The sequence below is a fragment of the Chrysochloris asiatica genome, unplaced genomic scaffold (genome assembly GCF_000296735.1).
Source record: "Chrysochloris asiatica unplaced genomic scaffold, ChrAsi1.0 scaffold00284, whole genome shotgun sequence".
Taxonomy (NCBI): domain Eukaryota; kingdom Metazoa; phylum Chordata; class Mammalia; order Afrosoricida; family Chrysochloridae; genus Chrysochloris; species Chrysochloris asiatica.
In genome coordinates, this window is record NW_006408802.1 from 209,580 (window position 1) to 229,452 (window position 19,873).

General features: G+C 38.5%; 1 pseudogene; it reads right to left on the minus strand.

The window, feature by feature from the left end:
- Positions 1 to 486: 486 nt before the first annotated feature.
- Positions 487 to 19,873, minus strand: part of LOC102824049 — a 29,905-nt pseudogene continuing 10,518 nt past the window's right edge.

Below are 19,873 nucleotides of genomic sequence, written 5' to 3' on the forward strand. Positions count from 1 at the left end.
GGTCGCTAGCTATGCGTCATAACTGACTCCACAGCACTTAACAACAGTATACAATATACCAGCCATGCCTTGGAAACCTTATACAAGATTGCTATGAGTCAGAATGGACTCAACAATACTTAAAAAAGAACAGAAAAATATAACTTTCGGGAGTCCTTGTGTGGAACTTTAGGATAAATTTTGTGTGAAATAAATCTTAGGATACTCCATATTCAGCAATGAAGGGGGTCCCAGAAGTTTAAATTAGAATGCAACTATCAAGAAAAGCAGGTAAAAATTATTAACACCACAGTACTCAGTCAATGAGGAGCCTGGGGTGGGGCTTTCTCAAACTAGGAGATAAAATTCTTTGTGAAATTGCCACATTGCATCTCTGTCCTTGTTTTCTGGGTATGGTGTCCAAGTTTGCAAACTCGAACAAAAAAAAGTCTCATTCTTGCTAAAACGAGTACAGACTGGATTTCTTAAGTGTTTGTCTGTAAGCACTCATGATAACTCATCAGTGACTTCATACGGGATAAAGCGGTCCACCCAAGTTCTCTCTTTGGAGACCTATAAGGTTAAAGTTCCAGTCAGGGGTTTATACTAACCCGCTAGAGCCCAAGAGGGACCAAGGCACTATCAGGAAATAAACAACATTTCTCATAGTACTGGACTGTAAAATTAGTTTGAACTGCAAGGTAGGCTATTCAAGTCCACCTGTTCCTTGGAAACCCTATACAGCGTTGCTATGAGACAGAACTGACTCGAAGGCACTTAACAACAATGTTGTTGTTGTTGTTAGGTGCCATCGAGTCGGTACCAACCCATAGCTACCTTATGCATAGCAGAACAAAATACTGCCTGATCCTGGGCCAACCTCACTACTGTTACCACATACCAACTCTCTAGTTGCAGTGACTCTGTAATCAGAATATATTAATTTTTGTTCAGACTACTAACTAGCCCATTCATATTTTTCTGTAAAAGGCAGAGGTGAGATAGAGGAAAAGTAACCATCAAGGAGATGATTCTTTATACAAGGCTTTGTATAAAGTCAGAAAGAATTTGAACACGCTGTCCTAAAATGGTGGATAATGATGACTTAAAGACAGAAAAAAATAATACATAGATTGTGGGAAATTCTAAGTTCAAATCACAGTTTGTCTTAACATTGTACAATTAATTTAAATTTGTGATTCAATTTTTTTCATTTGTTTATAAATACACAGATAACAAATTTATCTAATAAAATGAAATATATGGATTAAAAACACAGTGTATTACATAGACTAATTGCATCCTTTGCATTTCTTATACAAGAGATTATTGATAACTTGAAATAAAGTAATGGTAAAACAAAATCATTAGTTAGATTGCAACATAAAATTAGCCAAAGTATCAATAAACAACAATCAACACTCACAGAAGTCGCACTCAAGAAATCAAAGGTGAACAGCACTAGATAAATGTGCTACAAAAAACCTTCTTAAAGTGTTAGAGAGTAAAAACATCAGTTTAATGACTAAGGTGCACTTTCCCCAAGCCCTGCTATTTTTATATGCATCTGAAAGTTGGACAATGAGTAAGGAAGACCTTAGAAGAATCCATGTGTTTGAATTATGGAGTTGGTGAAGTATATTGAAAGTACCATAGACTGCCAACAAAACAATCTGTCATGGAAGACGTACAGCGAGAGTGCTCCTTAGAAGCTACGATGATGAGACTTCATTTCGTGTTTTTTTGGAAATATTCTCAGAAGGCAGCATGCTTGGTAAAGTGGAGGGTCAGTGAAAAAGAGGGAGACCACCAATGAGATGGAATGACACAGTGACATCAACAATAACTCAGACATAGCAACAATCATGAGGCTAGCACAGAACCATGCAGTGTTTTGTTCCATTGGGCACAGAGTCTGAAGGAAATCAATGGCATCTAATACTACCAACAAATCAATAAACCAATACAAACAATCTCATATTCATCTTGCGAGCATGTGAGAGGTGTCAACACAATTATTTTCCATTTGAGAAAAATTAAAACGGGCCTCACAGATTATACTTCTTCCTATTGACTCTCATTTTCTTCTACAGATTTTCAAAAATACCTAAAGAAAACAAAGGTTAAGCCCACTGCCATCTACTGATTCTAACTCATAGAAATCCTACACGATAGGTGCAGAAAGCCTCAACTCTTCCTGCTGTGACTAATAAATTTGAACCACCAACCTGTGGTTAGCAGCTCAATGCTTAAATCACTGGCAAATTTTAAAACATTTTTATATGTATTTTTCCATTTTAAATAAAAAGAACTGATTTTTTTGTGTGTGGTAATATAAGCACTGAACTGCTAACCACAAGGTTCGTGGTTCAAACCCACCAGCCACTCTTTGGAAACCCTATATAGGATTGCTATGAACCAGAACTGACTCAACAGCACTTAACAATATCAACAATATCTGACATATATATATGTATATTCATATATATCATGTACTTCTGTAAATGGATGGTATACACTTTTTATGATTATTAGTTTAATAAATGAATGCAGCTATTGCTAGCAGCAAAAAGTATTTCATGAAAATACCATAATTTTAATTATTTCTAGTACTAGAATATTAGGTTGGTTTTTAGTGTACTAACATTTAACCAAGTGTTGGGATAAAAATTCTGGGAAGAGGCAAACAGTCAAGTTGTCCACGAACTAGATTGGTACTTTCAGCCTGGCTTTGGTGTTGTTGGCACCAGGCCTGGGGAGAGCTCCTGTTTAATATAACTTGTTTCACCAACCATCACCAACAGACAAGATTACTATGGCCTCATAGATCAAGATAAAATTAGATGATTTCATAAGCAAGTGTGAATTCAGAGAAAACATAAATATTGTTCAAATGAAAAAAAAAAATTGCAACCTCCCCATTCCTGGCTAATATGAGTAATTATTGCTTATTCATCTATTACAGTTTTTAGCCTTCCTCTAATCTCCCACCTTCTAAATAAAGTTTAATAATATCTTCAGTAATATAATTTCCTCTATTTCTTGATAATATCCAATGCAGAACAAAACCCTGCTTGACTAAATTCTTTCAAAAAGTCTCAGATATGAGGCTAAATCTTATAATTATCCATCTTAAGGTGTTTTCTAAATCCTTGTAGAGCTACAAATGTTTCCTACCATATTAAAAAATGTTTACACATAAGAACACCCACACCTGCAGATAATACCCACTTGACCTGGCTTCAATGACTAGATGATCAGAGCTCAACTAGAAGAAGAAAGAAGAGGGAAAAAAGAGAATAATCTGATACAATTTGATGAACTTGAGCTACACCTATGGATGCAGTAGCTCAAAAGGGGTAACAAATCTTTACAGCGAGGATCCTTCCCACCCCTCCATACACAGAGTAGACAGGGATGGGCAACTTGGACATTGGCTACCCAAAGTGTGAGGGGGGAGGGATGCTACAAAGGCAAGAAGTGACTGGCTTACAAGGCAAGAAGTGACAAGTTTTCAAGAGGGAACCTAGATCCAGAGGGCATGGTAAAAGGTAGACTCTCCACTGAGTAGTATCCAATCTGTCTGGATAGGGCTGATAAAAGGAGATGGAGATAGGTCTCTTGTGGTACAATAGTGAATAACTGTTATCAGGACTGACTGTGAGGGCTGGAAATATTTTGTAGCAAAAGGAAGGGAGTGATTGACTTTGCAGCCCAGGAGCAGAGGTCACTGGGATCATCAAGGAAGAAGAGGGGAGTGCAGGACCCTACCCAGAGAAACAGTGACACCAGAGATGGAGGCAGAGATGATGATGTGGAGAGATGGAGCAGCTGGAGACTGGAGACTCAGAAAGGGAAAGGGGCTATGTATGTGCTGACGACCTGGGGTGGGGGGTGGGGGATTGCAGGGTATACCTTTTGGTTAGTTGATGATGCATAGAGGGGATTGTATGGCAATGAAACGATATATGATAGATAGAATGAATGTAAAGCTAATATTCTCCCATGTAACCAAACACATAATTAACAATAAAACATTTTTTAAAAAGGGTTTACACAGCTCAGTGGGTAACTTGGAAACACTCTTACCTGACTATATTACTGAGCAAAAAAAACAAAGTTGAAGCACAAACTCCCTTCCTTTTGATATGTGGTTGTTGTTGTTATGTGCCGTGGAGTCAGTTCCAACTCATAGCAACCCTGTACAGGGTTTCCGAGGCTGGAAATCTTTATGGGAGCAGAAAGCCTCATCTTTCTCCCACGGAACAGCTGGTAGTTTCGAACTGCTGACCTTGCGGCTCACAGCCCGATTTGTAACCACTATGCTACCAGAGCCCCTTTTGATATGTATTTGGAGGTAAATAGGAAGACACTGGTGTGGTGCAATGGGTTAATGCGCCAGACTGCAAAGCTGTTTGAACTACAAGGTTGGTGGTTCAAGGTCACCAGCTGCTCCTCAGAAACCCTATACAGGGTCGCCATGGGTCAGAACCGACTCGATGGCACTTAACAACAACAAGGAAAACACTACTTGGTTTTTAAAAAACGGACCTTCCCCTTAAGGCCTGGTCATAGAAGGTTAAACAATGAAAATGTATCTACCATTACCAGTTGTCATATCATAGCTACGTCACCTGTTGTATTCTGAGACCAAGCACACGTATCTGCCAATATACCTGGGAAGGGTTGCTATATCACAGTTACATGTGAATTCTTGTATGGCAGGACTGAAGAAAAATTTGGAACAAGTTTTACATCCTATCTAGAACAAATCACTAGTATTCCTTAAATAACAGGATACAATAGAAAGATGCTTAATGCCTGGAAGTTATCCTTCTCACTTTAGTTCATTTTTAGTTTTTCTATGTGATTTACTAGTTGTTTGACTCATTTGCTTATACTACAATCCTGCCACAAAGCACTAAAAGACAATATACTCATCATTCCTTCAACATCTGCATTTTTCAAGTTTCATATATACTCTACTACATCCACAGTATGTCAGCAGTTCTTGAATCATAAAACAAACAAAAATGAGTAACTCTTCTGAGAATGCAGATGTTTATAACTACAATGGTTCTAGATGGAAACAGAGATAACAAGGGGATGGAAATTTTAAAAAGCAAACATGTTCATGTGCAGGGAATGTGGTTAAAGTCTTTGGATTTAAAAACAGCTTCCCCAGAGAAGCCAGCTATACTGGGATTTCCAGAAAACTTTCTTTGTCCCCCAAAATGAATGAGAAAACTCCCCATCCAAAATGAAGTCTATGCTTATGAGATGCCCTTAAGTGATGATCAAGTGGCTGGAGGGAGAATAATGGAAGTGTGGCCCATTTGGCTATAGTTTTTCAGCACAGCCTCGTCAGCTACTGGTCTATCGGTAAAACCACTGAAGCGCCAAAAGTTTTTTGAAGAATGAGGTAAAAAAAATACTAAACTTGTATTAACTGTCTATATCAGTATCAGGTAATATATGCCTAAGAAAATTTTCTAAATGGCAAAATGATTCCTAGATCTTTTTCTCCCCAACATTAAATGTGGCAGCATTAATATGGAAAAAAAAAAATCAAGTAGATATAGTGACTAAAGAATATTGCAAAATAGAAAACATAAACAAATTCTAGGTTCAACAGTATTCCATGAACCTAGATAACCTATTTACTCTGAAAGCCCTAGTAAAATCACTCGTTTATAAAATAACTATTTATCACATGACCACTTGTTGAATCACTTTCTTCCTGCTCCCCCTACCTCCCCACCCCCATGTACTTACATTCAGCCTTAAAGCATTCTGTGTTTCTCCACCAGTCTTGTAACTGAGTATCTTTTTCCAGTCGATTTGGTGTAACTGGAAGCAGCTGATGCAAAGCTTTGAATGTGGTGTCTGACATGGCTCAATAGTTTTCACTACTTGCTATATGATACTCATTTTCTGTATGTTCTATGATTTTAATAGATTCCTTGACAGTTTTTTAATGAGCTCTTGTAGCGTAATGGTTACGAGTCAGACTGCTAACCTTAAGGCAAGGTCAACAGTTCGAAACTAGCAGATGTTCCGTGGGAGAAAGACGAGGTTTTCTTCTCCATAAAGATTTATAGCCTTGGAAACCCTATGCTGGGTCACTATGTGTCGGAATCGATTCCATTGCACATCACCTCCACCTTGACAATCTGGACTTCATTTGAAACAGTTACTGAATCCTGTACATCTTTATAACTAACCAACTAAACATTGTCATATTCATAATAGTGAGCCTGAATTTGAACTACTCCAACCACTTGAGCCATAGGTGGTGTGATGGTGGTCTTCCACTCAGATTTCCAACGACAGTTCCAGAAGTTTTCAGGTTGAAATTGGTGGTTTTCAACACATGCAAAAACAGCGTTATCCATCTATAGTTTAACATAAACAATACAGAAGCCATTAGAATAATTTTCTTTCACACTGTCACAGGATTCTCTCCAAGACTTCAGGGCCCCATCTGCCTTCTCTGCCCCCCTCACTTGCTTCTTTCCATATGAGATCAAATTTAAAGGAAATTTTGTTTCTTGGATCTAAAAATCTGCTACTTGCTTCTTTCCATATGAGATCAAATTTAAAGGAAATTTTGTTTCTTGGATCTAAAAATCTGCTACTACTCAGGTCACCGAATTCTGTCATTAGACCTGATCTTCATATCTTTGTAAGGAGCTCTGGCAGCGTAGGAGTTACGAGAGTTAGGCTACTAACCTCAAGGTCAGCAGTTCAAAACTACCAGCCATTCTGCAGGGGGTTGGGGGGGTGGGGGGAAGTGAGGCTTTCTGCTCCCGTAAAGATTTACAGCCTCGGAAACCCTGTACAGTGTTGCTATGAGTCGGAACCGACTCCAAGGCACATAACCACCACCACGTCATAGACTTGTATCTTCACAGGTATGAACTGATCCATGTTACACTAGGCAAGTTCTGCCCCTTCCCGGAGATGACAGTCATTATTAGTAGTAGTCGGACATCATTAGACACTTCATTAATTCTCCTGGAGGTGCATGAGTTATGAATTTAGCAGCTATGCGTACCTTCTCCTCTTTCGACACTTGATCACTGAAGTCGGCCACCGTGAGCTTCTCTGGCCCAATCCAGCTGTGGGCGCAAGGCAATCTGGGAAGGAAGTTGAGTGACGGGATCTCAGCAGGGCTGAGAGGGCGCCATGACAGTTACGGGAAGGGTAATGACCCAGTGCGCCAGAAGTCCGGAAAGCCGACTTTGCATTAAATGATCTTAAGTCTAAGAGTTTTCTCATTGAGTTAGTTTCCGCATTCATTTATTGGACACAGGGCATGTTTAGACAGCTCTTGGCGCATGAGTTCTACGTTCTATCCAACCAGTTGCTGTTCCTATGGGCTTCTCCAGTACCAGTGAGCTCCAAGGCAGCCAAGTCCAAAGCGCAAAGTGCCTCTGGAATGATTTGTGGCTTTTCCAACGCCAGGAATAGTGTGAAGCGTGACACTCACCTCGTATGCAAGCAAAAACACTTCACGTTGACGTCATCTCAGTCCATATTCCAGAATAGGCGCGTTATCTGCCCTTCCTCCACCCCCCGAAGGAGTGTGTGTTGCACGTTCTTCCACCTTCCAAATCTCGAACAGGCTCCCTAGGACTCGGTGGTCACATTAGTCAACTTCAGGTATGTCACTATCCCAGGATTCCCAACTCCCTGTTTCGTGTTTTCCCCTCCCAGCACCTGTGGAAGCAATAAAATGGCAGTGCTGGCTGTATGGGTAAAGCGGCTACTGCTGCAGCCTCTCATCTCTCACCTGCTTCAGGACTGAGCCAGCTGCTAGGCTGGAGGGAGCGGCTGTGGGCGGGGCTGGTGGGACTGGGGCCTCCTGTGGTCTTTGCGGGGCTGGGTCTGCTTTATGCACTGAGGGTCCCAATGAGGCTGTGTGAAAACCATAAATATTATATTCTTACAAGATTAGCACTGTGGCTATGTATTTGATTTTTCATGGACACATTTTGCCTTCACTCTCTCTTTTCTAGGCATCTCATTGTCCCATCATTGAAAGTAATACTATCTCATATGTTCATGAACAAGGATTAAAATTCGCAAATTAACATTGTATCTTCTAATTTTGAATTCAAAATTTAGTTTTCAACCACTTTGCAGTGCCTGTGTTATTTATTTATTTGTTATTGTTGTTTAATGCCTTTGAGTGACTCATAGTGACCCTGAACAGGGTTTCTAAGGAGTGGCTGGCTGGTGGGTTTGAACCACGGAGCTTATGGTTCGCAGTTCAGTGTTTATCCTACAGCGCCACATCAGGACTCCATTTATTTAGTTAGCTAGATAGTGAGTTTTGATTTTATTTTTTTTCTTCTCTGTCTAAATAACTTTTATCAGTGTAAACCTGTTTGAATACTATTTTCATTATTAGGCTCTGGAACTAAAATATAAGCATAAAAGTTGTAATACATTTAATATTTTCAGAAGGATACATTTAATATTTTCAGAAGGGTAAAGCTGAATAATCATCAAGGTTCTTTACTCTGGACAAAATAGCTTACAAAAAACATGTTTAAAGAGCTGACATATAGGCTAAAAAATTAGCAGATTTAATCGTTTTAATCTACACAACATGAAGAAATGACAATTCATACAATATATAGATGGATTTTAAAGAAGGTTAATTATTACAGACTTCCAGTGATACCAAATTTTAACTAAAAATTATAAAAGTAAAGGTAAAAAGTAATTTTATTTGTTTGATAAAATTTAAATTATGTGTAAACTCTTCACAATTATACCTATTATGTTGTTGTTAAGTGTTGTCCAGCTGATTCAGACTCATAGTGACTGTTTTTGGGTTTCCAAGGCTGGATATTGTTGTAGGAACAGAAAACCTCATCTTTCTCCCACAGAGTGGCTGGTGGGCTGGAACCGCTGATCTTGTGGTTAACAATTCATTATTTATTGTTCAGAGATTACTATGATCCCATACTTATTACAGAATTATAAAATGTGAGGACAAATAGATATATATGTCCATTTATTTCTTAGTATATATAATATATATATATAGAGAGAGAGACAGAGAGAGAGACAGAGAGAGAGGTGGCTCCATACAATAAGCACTGGACTGCAAACTACAAGGAGCAAGCTTGGAGCCCGCCAGATGCCGTACGAGAGAATGATGAAGCTTTCTGTTCCTATTAAAATTTACAGCCTTAGAAAACCTTTACAGGGTTGCTATGAGTCAGAACCAACTTGATGGCACTTAAGAACAACAGATATATTCTTGTAGGACAGGCCTTTCTGTCCTTTAAAAATTAGCAGATTCACTGTCAAGATGAAAAAAATTCCTTGGTACAACTTTCTGGGCTTTTTCTGAACAGTGCCATTTTAAATTTTCCTAAAACTTCTTTCTAATAACCCCGTGATCATTCAGTATTCTTTGAGAAAAATCTATCAATATTACCCCTTTAGAATTCCCCAAAACAGTCATGTTAACCTTCTAAGCTAAATTCTTTGCTTTGAATTCAACTGGCCCAGCAGATTCCCTTGGAAGGTACTGTCTTTATAGAACCAAGTTGAGTGGATGACTTAAAGAACTTTTCTGTATCTATCCACTGATCTTACAGATATATTTTAACAGCTTTTATTTTCATTGTTTTGTTTTAGAATAAACTCATGCATTTATGATCTTATAGAAACACTTTTTGACCTTCCCTCTTATGTATGTATATATGTGCTCCATTATCTTTTAATTCCATTTTTCCATGAGCTTTTGAAGCCACCTCAAAACTAAGGAGCTCTGGTAGGTCAGTGGTTACGAATTGGGCTGCAAACCTCAGGGTCAACAGTTCGAAACTACCAGCTATTCCACCGGAGAAAGATGAGGCTTTCTGCTCCCGTAAAAATGTACAGCCTCAGAAACCCTGTACAGGGTCACTATGAGTCAGCAACAACTCCACGGCACATAATAACAACAACATATACAACTATTATGCATTAGGAAGTATTCTAGAAACTAGGGTCCCTAGGTGTTGCAAACAGTTAATGGGCATAGCTGCTTACCAAAATGTTGGGGTCTTGAGTATACTTAGAGATGGTTCAGAAGAAAGGCCTAACTACCTACTCCTATAAACAGCTATTGAAACCCTATAGAGTACGTTCTACTCTAGCAAACATGTGGTGGCGGTGGTGGTGGTTATGTGCCACCAAGTTGGTTCTGACTCATAGCAACTCTGTATAGGGTTTCCAAGATTGTAAATCTTTATGGGAGCAGAAAGCCACATCTTGCTCCTGTAAAGTAACTGGTTGATTCAAACTACTGACCTTGTGGTTAGCAGCCCAACTTGTAATCCCTTATGCTACCAGGGCTCATCTAGGAAAACATGTGTTATTGTTGCTGTTGTTCGGTGCCATAGAGCCAATACTGATTCATAGAGACCCTATGCACAGTAGAACAGAACACTGACCAGTCCTGCACCAACCTCACAATCCTTGCTGCCACTGTATCAATCTATCTGGTTGGGGGTCTTCCTCTTTTTCCCTGATCCTCCATTTTACCAAGCATGAAGTCTTTCTCTAGAAACTGATCCCTCCTGATAATATGTCCAAAGTATGAGAGATGAAGTGTGACCATTCTAGCCTCTCAGGAGCATTCTGGCTGTACTTCTTCCAACACAGATTTATTTGTTCTTGTGGCAGTCCAAGGTACCTTCAGTATTCTCTTCCAACACCATAACTCAAGTGCATCAATTGTTCTATAGTCTTCTTTATTAATTGTCTAACTTTTGGATGCATAATGAAGTTATTGGAAAATTATTTACCTTGATGTTATGTATTACTCCAGTGGTGACGATTTTTGTTTCTTTATATTGAGGTACAACCCATATTAAGGGCTATGGTCACTGATTTTCATCAGTAAGTATTTTAAATTCTCTTTGTTTCCAACAAGCAAGGTTGTATCATCTACATGTCACAGGTTGTTAATGAGTCTTCTTCCCATCCTGATGCCATGTTATTGTTCACATAGTCACCCTTTAGTCACCATGAACTGAAATTGACTTGACAACAACTAGTAATTATTCTTGAAGTAGTAAACAACAGTTAAAAAAAATTTTTAAAAGCCCTTCCAAGACTAAGACTCAATGGGAATACACACTCTGATTAGTGATTACGCTCATCACCGATAAGGGGAAATGAGGGAAAAACAGCAATGAAGCAGCAAACTAAGCCCTACAATATTTAATAGACTTCTGTGAACCCAGGTGAAGACCTGGTTGGCCAGCAGTGTGCCAAGACCTGGGGACTCTCGGGCCCAGAGTCAGGGACATAGTCACAGAGGACTAGAGTGGAGAATGAAGTGTCCAGCGGATAAGAAGAGAGGGCATCTGCACAAGAACACCCACACTTGTAGATATTACCCAGTTGACCTGGCTTCAATGACTAGATGATCGGCGCTCAACCAGAAGAAGAAAGAAGAGCGTAATCTGATACAATTTGATGAACTTGACCTACACCTATGGATGCAGTAGCTCAAAAGAGCAAGGATCATTCCCACCCCCTCCATACACGTAGTAGACAGGGATGGGCAACTTGGACATTGGCTACCCAAAATGGGGGGCTACTGGCTTACAAGCTTTCAAGAGGGAAGCTAGATTCATAGGGGATGGAGAAAGGTAGACTCTCCACTGAGTAGTATACAATCTGTCTAGGTGGGGCTGATGAAATGAAATCCGGATGGATCTCTTGTGATACAATAGTGAATAATTGTTATCTGGATTGCTTGTGAGGGTTGGAATTGTAAAGGTAGACGTGTTTTAGCAAGGAAGGGAGTGATTAACTTTTCAGCCTAAGAGCGGAGGTTCCTGGGACCATCAAGGGAGAAGAGCGGTGAGCAGGACCCTACCCAGAGAAGCAGTGATGCCTGACATGGAGGCAGAGACGATGATGTGGAGAGATGGAGCTGTTGGGAACTTTACACCCAGAGAGGGAGAGGGGCTGTGTGCTGATGACTGGGGGCATGCTTGTAGTGTATACCCTTTGGATGGTTGATGATACATGAAGGGGATTGTAACCATAGCAATGAATGTAAAACTAATGTTCTCCCATGTAAACTGTCACATAATTCACAATAAAACATTTAAAATAAATAAAGAAAAATAAAAAAGAAAGACCACCAAAGTTGCTACATTTGAAGATTTATTTGTTATTATTGGGTGCCATTGAGTCTGTACCAACTTAAAGTTACCCATGAGACAGGGTAGAACTGCCCACTGGGTTTTCTTAATATTTTTGAAGCTGGTCACCATGTTGATCTCTTGCAGAGCCACTGGATGGTTTCAGATCACCACACTTTGGGCTAGCAGCTGAGTACTTAAGCATTGTGTGAGTAAGTATTTTTAACAGGCACTGAACTGTAACTATTAGTATGTTATACAGTGATCACTGCTTTGGAGCAGTAATGAAGATGTTAGGAAGTGTTAGGGAAATGTGGCTGTAGCCTTCTATAAAATTGGTCAGAGAAAAGATCATAGAAAATGTAACTTTTAAGCCCAACCCCCAGTGTATAAAGGAGAAAACTATAGGAGGGAAGGAGAGTGTAGTCCAGTGCACTGAGGCAGGCTGTATCTGCATTGCTTGATACGTAACAGAAAGACACTAGAGCTAAATGAGCTAGGATAGAATGGGGAACATTCAAATAAAAGAAGTAGACAGAAAAAAAAAAGTAGTAGACAGATCGGATCATGAATTGTCATGTAAATTAATGGGAAGACTCGAGAGCTTAGAGCAGAAAAAAAATTCATGATCTGAGTTATATCTTATGAGGATAATTAAGATATCCTATTGAAAACAGGCATATGAAGCAAAGAATGAAGCATGAAATCTATTAGAAAAGTCAAGGCATGAGAAGATGGTGACTTAAGAGTGGGATGGTAGCAGGATAAATAATGAGTTGCTTAGATTCTGGACATGTCCTAAGAGTAGATTTTAACAGATATTTAGATGGATGAACTGTGAGGGGGTAGAAGTATGTCAAGTATTATTCTAAACTTAAAGCTGGTACAATGAGTAGAATGCAGTTGTTGGGAAATGGCATAGAGAAGGCAGTAAGCAGAGGAGATTTTCTTCAGGGAAGATCTAAAATTGTTCATTTTAGAATTTACCAGATATTTACTGCAATTCTGATATTTACCAGATATCTAGATGGTGGTGCAGACTAGTAAGTGAATATATAAAGTTCAGGAAAGGTCTGATCTTTAAATATGCTTCCTACTATTTGAAAATGCCATAACTACCCAAGTAATACTTATAATATTTTTTGTTGTTTATCATTAGCCATAAGACATAATGTTTTATAAATTCTAACAACATTGAAAATAAGTTGGAAGGCATTACACAGTTTATTATTTAAGTGTGAACAATATGGGGCTGCTCTATACATTAAATTGTTGCAAGTACATATTGTACTACAAAGGGTTTCTCTTATATAATGACATGACCTTTTTTAGAACTTTGGATTATGATTCTGCCAGAAAGGATTAGCTGGGTCACAGTCTTGCAAGGGATTAGTCAATTACTGTGCAAATAGTGGTTTTAAAATCATTCCAATAGAATTGTCAATTTTGTATTCCAGCTAGAGGATTAGTCAGTTTTGCCATCCTACTAGGTTTATAGTAGGACTAATACTAGGAGTCCTGGTGTGGCACTGTGGATTAATGCATTGGACTGCTAAGTCAGTTTTAACCACAAGGTCAGTGGTTCAAACTCACCAGCTGCTCTTCGGAAACCCTATACAGGATTGCTATGGGTTGGAACCCACTTGGCTCTTAACAACAACAAAGGTTTATATAAGGACCACATTCTCTATAATTTTGGAGGTGACCTCACCATCATCAAAAAGAGTCTGGGGCAGAGCAAATCCTTTGGATCAAAGGTTCCTATGCTGAAAATCTTCTAGACCCAGAAAACAGAGAGCTCTAACACTAGACACAATGAGGTACTGTGGAAAGCACAGCAGAATCTATCAGCAGAAAAACTTTGTGGCACTATTGAGAACCATAGGGCACAAAAGCTTGCAGGCCCACTGAGATTGAAAGAGAGCTTAGCATCTTGGAACTGAAGGACTGTTTGTGAAGTGGGGTGCTTCTGGGCACTTGCCCTTCATCTAAACATCTTTAACACTTTCCTGAGCATGACAGAGGCCAAGAGAAGGGCCTGAGAGCAATCTTGGTTTGAAGGTGTCCTGATTTAAAACATTGGTCCTGTTTTCTGAGCAGTATCCTGTTACTTTTAAATTGGACCTCTTCCATAGTTTTAGTATTTTGCTTGCCTAACAAACCACATATCTGTGAATATAGATTGAGAGTTATATGGTCATTACAAAGAATTACCAAATGCAATAGAGAAGAGAGTACTGTGGACGGGGATGGTTGGTTTCAGAAATGGAGAAGAATTTGGAGAATGGAAGTATGTTTAACATCTGCCTTACAGGAACCAACTTGATGCTGATCCTGATCCGTATCCCTTCTCCTGAATGTAGACATGACATAATGCTAATAGATGACTCATGTAGATTACTGTCAAATAACTTTAAAACATGCTTGAAAAAGACTAATAAATGAACTCATCTCATGGTCGTTGCCACTATTCGTTTGTCAGTTTGTCATGCTGTGTTGACTTGTGAGTTGCTGTGATCCTGGAAGCGGTGTCACCGGTATTTTAAATACCAGCAGGATGACCCCATGATTCACAGGTTTCAGATGAGCTTCCAGACAAAGAAAGACTAGGAAGAAGGAGTGACGAACTATTTCTGAATATTTAGTTACTGAAAATCTTATGAATAGCAGATAATACTGTCAGATATAGTGCCAGAAAATGAGTCCCTCAGGTTGAAAGCCACTCAAAATGCAACTGGGGAAGAGCTGCCTACTCAAAGTAGAGTTGACAGTGATGATGCGAATAGAGTAAAGCCCTTGGGAGTAAAACCTGCGGGATATTCATTTGCTGATGGGGCAAAACTCAAAATGAAAGGAACAGCTGTAAATATCCATTAATAATTTGAACATGAACATGAAGTATGAATCTAGGAAAACTAGAAATTGTCAAAAATGAAATGGAACACCTAAACATCAATATCTTAGGCATTAGTGAGCTGAAATGGACTGGTCCTGGCCATTTTGAATCTGACAACCACATTGTTTACTATGCTGGGAATGACATATTAAAGAGGAATGGTGTTGCATTCATTGTCCAAAAGAACATATCCAGATTAGTCATATTAGGATAATATCCATGCACCTACAAGGAAGACCAGTAAATACCACTATTATTCAAATTTACACACCAACCACTAAAGCTAGTGAGAATGAAATAGAAGAATTCTACCAACTTCTTCTATCTGAAATTGATCAAACATGCAATCAAGATGTATTAATCATTACTGGTGATTGGAATGCAAAGGTTGGAAACAAAGAGAAAGGATTAGTAGTTGGAAAATATGGCCTTGTTGATTGAAATGATGCTGGAGATCACGTGAGAGAATTCTGCAAAACCGATTTGTTTGTTTCAAATACCTTCTTTAGATAGCACAAGGGACGATTATACACATGGACCTCACCAGATGGAATTCATCAAAATCAAATTGACTACATCTGCGGAAAGAGATGATGGAAAAGCTCCATCTCATCAGTCAAAACAAGGCTAGGGGCAGAGTGTGGAACAGACCATCAATTGCTCATATTCAAATTCAAACTGAAGTTGAAGAAAATAAAAACAAGTCAATGAGAACCAAAATATGAACTTGAATATATATCACCTGTATTTAGAGATCATCTGAAGAACTGATTTAATACATTAAACATTAAAGACTGAAGACCAGAAGAGTTGTGGGATGACATCAAGAACATCATACAGGAAGAAAGCAAAAAGTCATTAAGAAGACAATAAAGAAGGAAACGGTCAAAATGGATGTCAGAAGAGACACTAAAACTTGCTCTCCAGCATAGAGATGCTAAAGCAAATGGAAGAAATGAGATATAAGAGCTGAACAGAAGATTTCAAAGGTCAGCTGGAGAACATAAAGTCAAATATTACAACAAAATATGCAAAGATTTGGAGTCAGAAAACCAAAAAAGGAAGAACACACTCAGCATTTCTCAAGCTGGGCAAACTGAAGAAAAAATTCAAGCCCTGACTTTCTTTATTGAAGTGTTCTCTGGATAAATTATTGAATGATGCAAAAAGCATAAAAAAAATAAAAAAAAAGATGGAAGGAATACACATAGTCACTGTACCAAAATGAAATAGTTGATGCTCAACCGTTTCAAGAGGTAGCATATGATCAACAGTCAATGATACTGAAGGAGGAAGTCCAAGGTGCAATGAAGGAATTGGCAAAGAACAAGGCACAGAAATTGACAGAATAAAAATTGAAATCTTTCAAGGAAGTGAGGCGGCACAAGAGGCACTTACTCATCTCTGCCAAGAAATTTGGAAGACAACTATATGGCCGACTGATTGGGAGAGATCCATATTTGTGCCCATTTCAAAGAGAGGTGACCCAATGAAATGCAGAAATCATCAGACAATATCTTTGATAGTCCATGCGAGTAAAGTTTTACTAAAGATAATAAAGAAATGGCTGCAAGCATACATTGATAGAGAACTTCCAGAGGTTCAAGCTAGATTCAGAAGAGACCGTGGAATAAGGATATCATTGCTGATGTCCGATGGATCTTGGCTGAAAGCTGATAATACGAGAAGGATGTTTACCTGTGCTTTATTGACTTCGATTGTGTGGATCATGACAAGCTATGGACAACATTGTGAAGTATGAGTATTCCTGAACACTTAATTGTGCTCCTGAGGAATTGGTACATGGCCCAAGAGGCAGTTGTTTGAACAGAACCAGGGAACACTGAATAGTTTAAAATTAAAAAAGGTGTGCAACCGACAGGATTGTATTCTTTCACTATACTTATGCAGACTGTATGCTGAGCAAATAATCCGAGAATCTGGGTTCTATGAAGAAAAACATGGTATCAGGATTAGAGGAAGACTCATTAACAACCTGAAATAGGCACATGACACAACCTTGTTTGCTGAAAGTGAAGAGGACTTAAAACATTTACTGATGAAGATCAAAGAGCACCGCCTTCAGTATGGATTGCATCTCAGTGTAAAGAAAACAAAAAATCCTCACCACTGGACCAATAAACAACATTCTTATCAATGGAGAAAAGATTGAAGTTGTGAAGAATGTCATTCTTCTTGGATCAACCATCAATACTCATGGAAGCAGCAGTCAAGAAATCAAACGACATATTGCATTAGGCAAATTTGCTGCACAAGACCTTTTTAAAGAGTTGAAGAGCAAAGATGTCAGCTTGAGGACTAAGGTATGCCTTATATTTTCAATAACCTCATATGCATATGAAAGCTGGACAGTGAATAAGGAAGACCATAGAAGAATTGATACTTTTGTGTTATGGTGTTGGAGGAGAATATTGAAAGTGCCATGGGCTGCCAAAAGAACAAACAGATCTATCTGTGTTGGAAGAAGTGCAGCCAGAGTGCTCCTTGGAGGCCAGAATGACCAAACTTTGTCTCTCATACTTCCAACATATTGTCTGGAGGGACCAGTCGCTGGAGAAGGATATCCTGTTTGGTAAGGTGGAGGGTCCGAGGAAAAGAGGAAGACCCCAGCGGAATGGATTAGTAAGGTGGCAGCATCAATGGGCTCAAGCGTGGCAACAATTGTGAGGTTGGTAGGATCGGGCAGTGTTTTGTTCTGTTGTGCATAGGGTTGCTATGATTTGGTACTGACTCGACACCTAACAACAACAACAACATGATTATTGAACTGTTGTAAGTTCAAGGAAGACAGTGGCCTTAAATTCCTTATTTCTGTGTGTTTACAACCTAGGAGAATGCCTTAAGGAATGCCCATATTTTTAAATAAATTAAACAACAAATTAATTTGTGTTCATACCATCATACTTTCTGCAAACTCAACCAAATGAGATGAAAGAATAATCACCAGACAAATTTAAATACAAAGCAAGAAAATGACAAACATTATTTACCTTGCTTGATCTTAAAGTTTTTGTATGAGGTTTTGGTAATTTCTGCCACTTGTCTGTCAGTTTGTGACAGTATTGTGGTTTCTGTGTGGTGATGATTCTAGAAGCTATAACAGAGTGGAAGATTTCAGCTGAGCTTCCAGACTAAGACAAGGAAGAACTACATCTGGATATTTAGTCACTGAAACCCTTATGATTAGCAGTGAAACACTGTCAAAGAGCACCAGAAAACCCAATTTTGAAACATGAGGAAGAGCACCAGAATATAGTCAACTATAGTGCCAGAAAATGAATTGAAATGAACTGGTATTGGCCATTTCGAATCTGACAATCACTTTGTTTCCTATGCTGGTAATGACAAATTGAAGAGGAATGGAGTTTCATTCATTATCAAACAAACATTATAAGATTTATCTTGAAGTACAATGCTGTTTGTAATAGGATAATATCCATACATCTCCAAGGAAGACCAGTTAATACAACTATTGTTCAAATTTATGCACCAACCACTAAAGCCAATGATGATGAAATTGAAGAATTTTTCCAGCTTCATCAGTCTGAAATTTATCAGACATGACATCACAAGATATTGATAATTACTGGCAGTTGGAATGCAGAGGTTGGAAACAAAAAGGAAGAATCAGTATTTGGAAAATAGGACCTCAGTGGTAGAAACGATGCTGGATATTACATGATAGAATTTTTTGAGACCAATGACTTGTGCATTTCAAATTACCTTTTTTAAACAATATAAAAGATAACTATACATATGGACATCACCAGATGGAATATACAGAAATCAAACTGACTATATTTGTGGAAAGATATTGTAGAAAAGCTCCATGTCATCAGCCAAAACAATGCCAGGAACAGACTGTTGAACAGACCATCAAATGTTCATATGCAACATCAGACTGAAGCTGAAGAAAACCAAAACAACTCTGAAAGAGTTCACATGTGACCTTGAATATATAATACCTGAATTTAGAGATCATCTCAAAAGCAGATTTAATGCCTTAGAACTAATGATGGAAGACCGGAACAGCTGTGGGATGTCATCAAGAACATCGTGCATGAAGAAAGGAAAAGGTCATTAAGAAGGCAAGCATTAAGAAAAAAGAACAAAATGGATGTCAGAGGAGACTCTGAACTTGCTATCCACAGTAGAGATACTAGAGCAAATGGAAGAAATGAGGAGATAAAAAAGCTGAATAGAAAATTTCAAAGGGCAGCTAAAGAAGACAAAGTTAAATATTATAATGAAATATAATGTGCAAATACCTGGAGTTGAAAAACCAAATAAGAAGAATATGTTCAGCATTTCACACACAGAGGGAACTGAAGAAAAAATTCAATCTTCAACTTACAATATTGAAACTTTCTATGGCTAAATTATTGAATGATGCAGAAAATGTCAAAAAAAGATAAAGAAATATACAGTTATTTTACCAAAAAGAAATGGTTGCTGTTCTTTCCCCATCTCCACAACACATTGTAAAACAAAATATAATAACTAGTAACTTATAGGATATTCAGTTGCAGGGAATTCTCTAAATTATGTTAGGAAAGACTCAAAACCCACAAACATTGAGAATTTCTGACTCATGTTGACCCTGTGTGTCACAGAGAAGAATTTCTTCACGGGGCTTTCTTGGCTATAGTAGTTACAGTAGCACACCACTGGACTTTTCTTCCATGGTGGTTTTGAGTGGATTCAAACCACAATCTTTAGGTTAGTTGTTGTTGTTAAGTGCCATAGACTCTATTTCAACTCACAGCGACTCAGTATAGGGTTTCCAAGGAGCAGCTGGTAGGTTTGAACC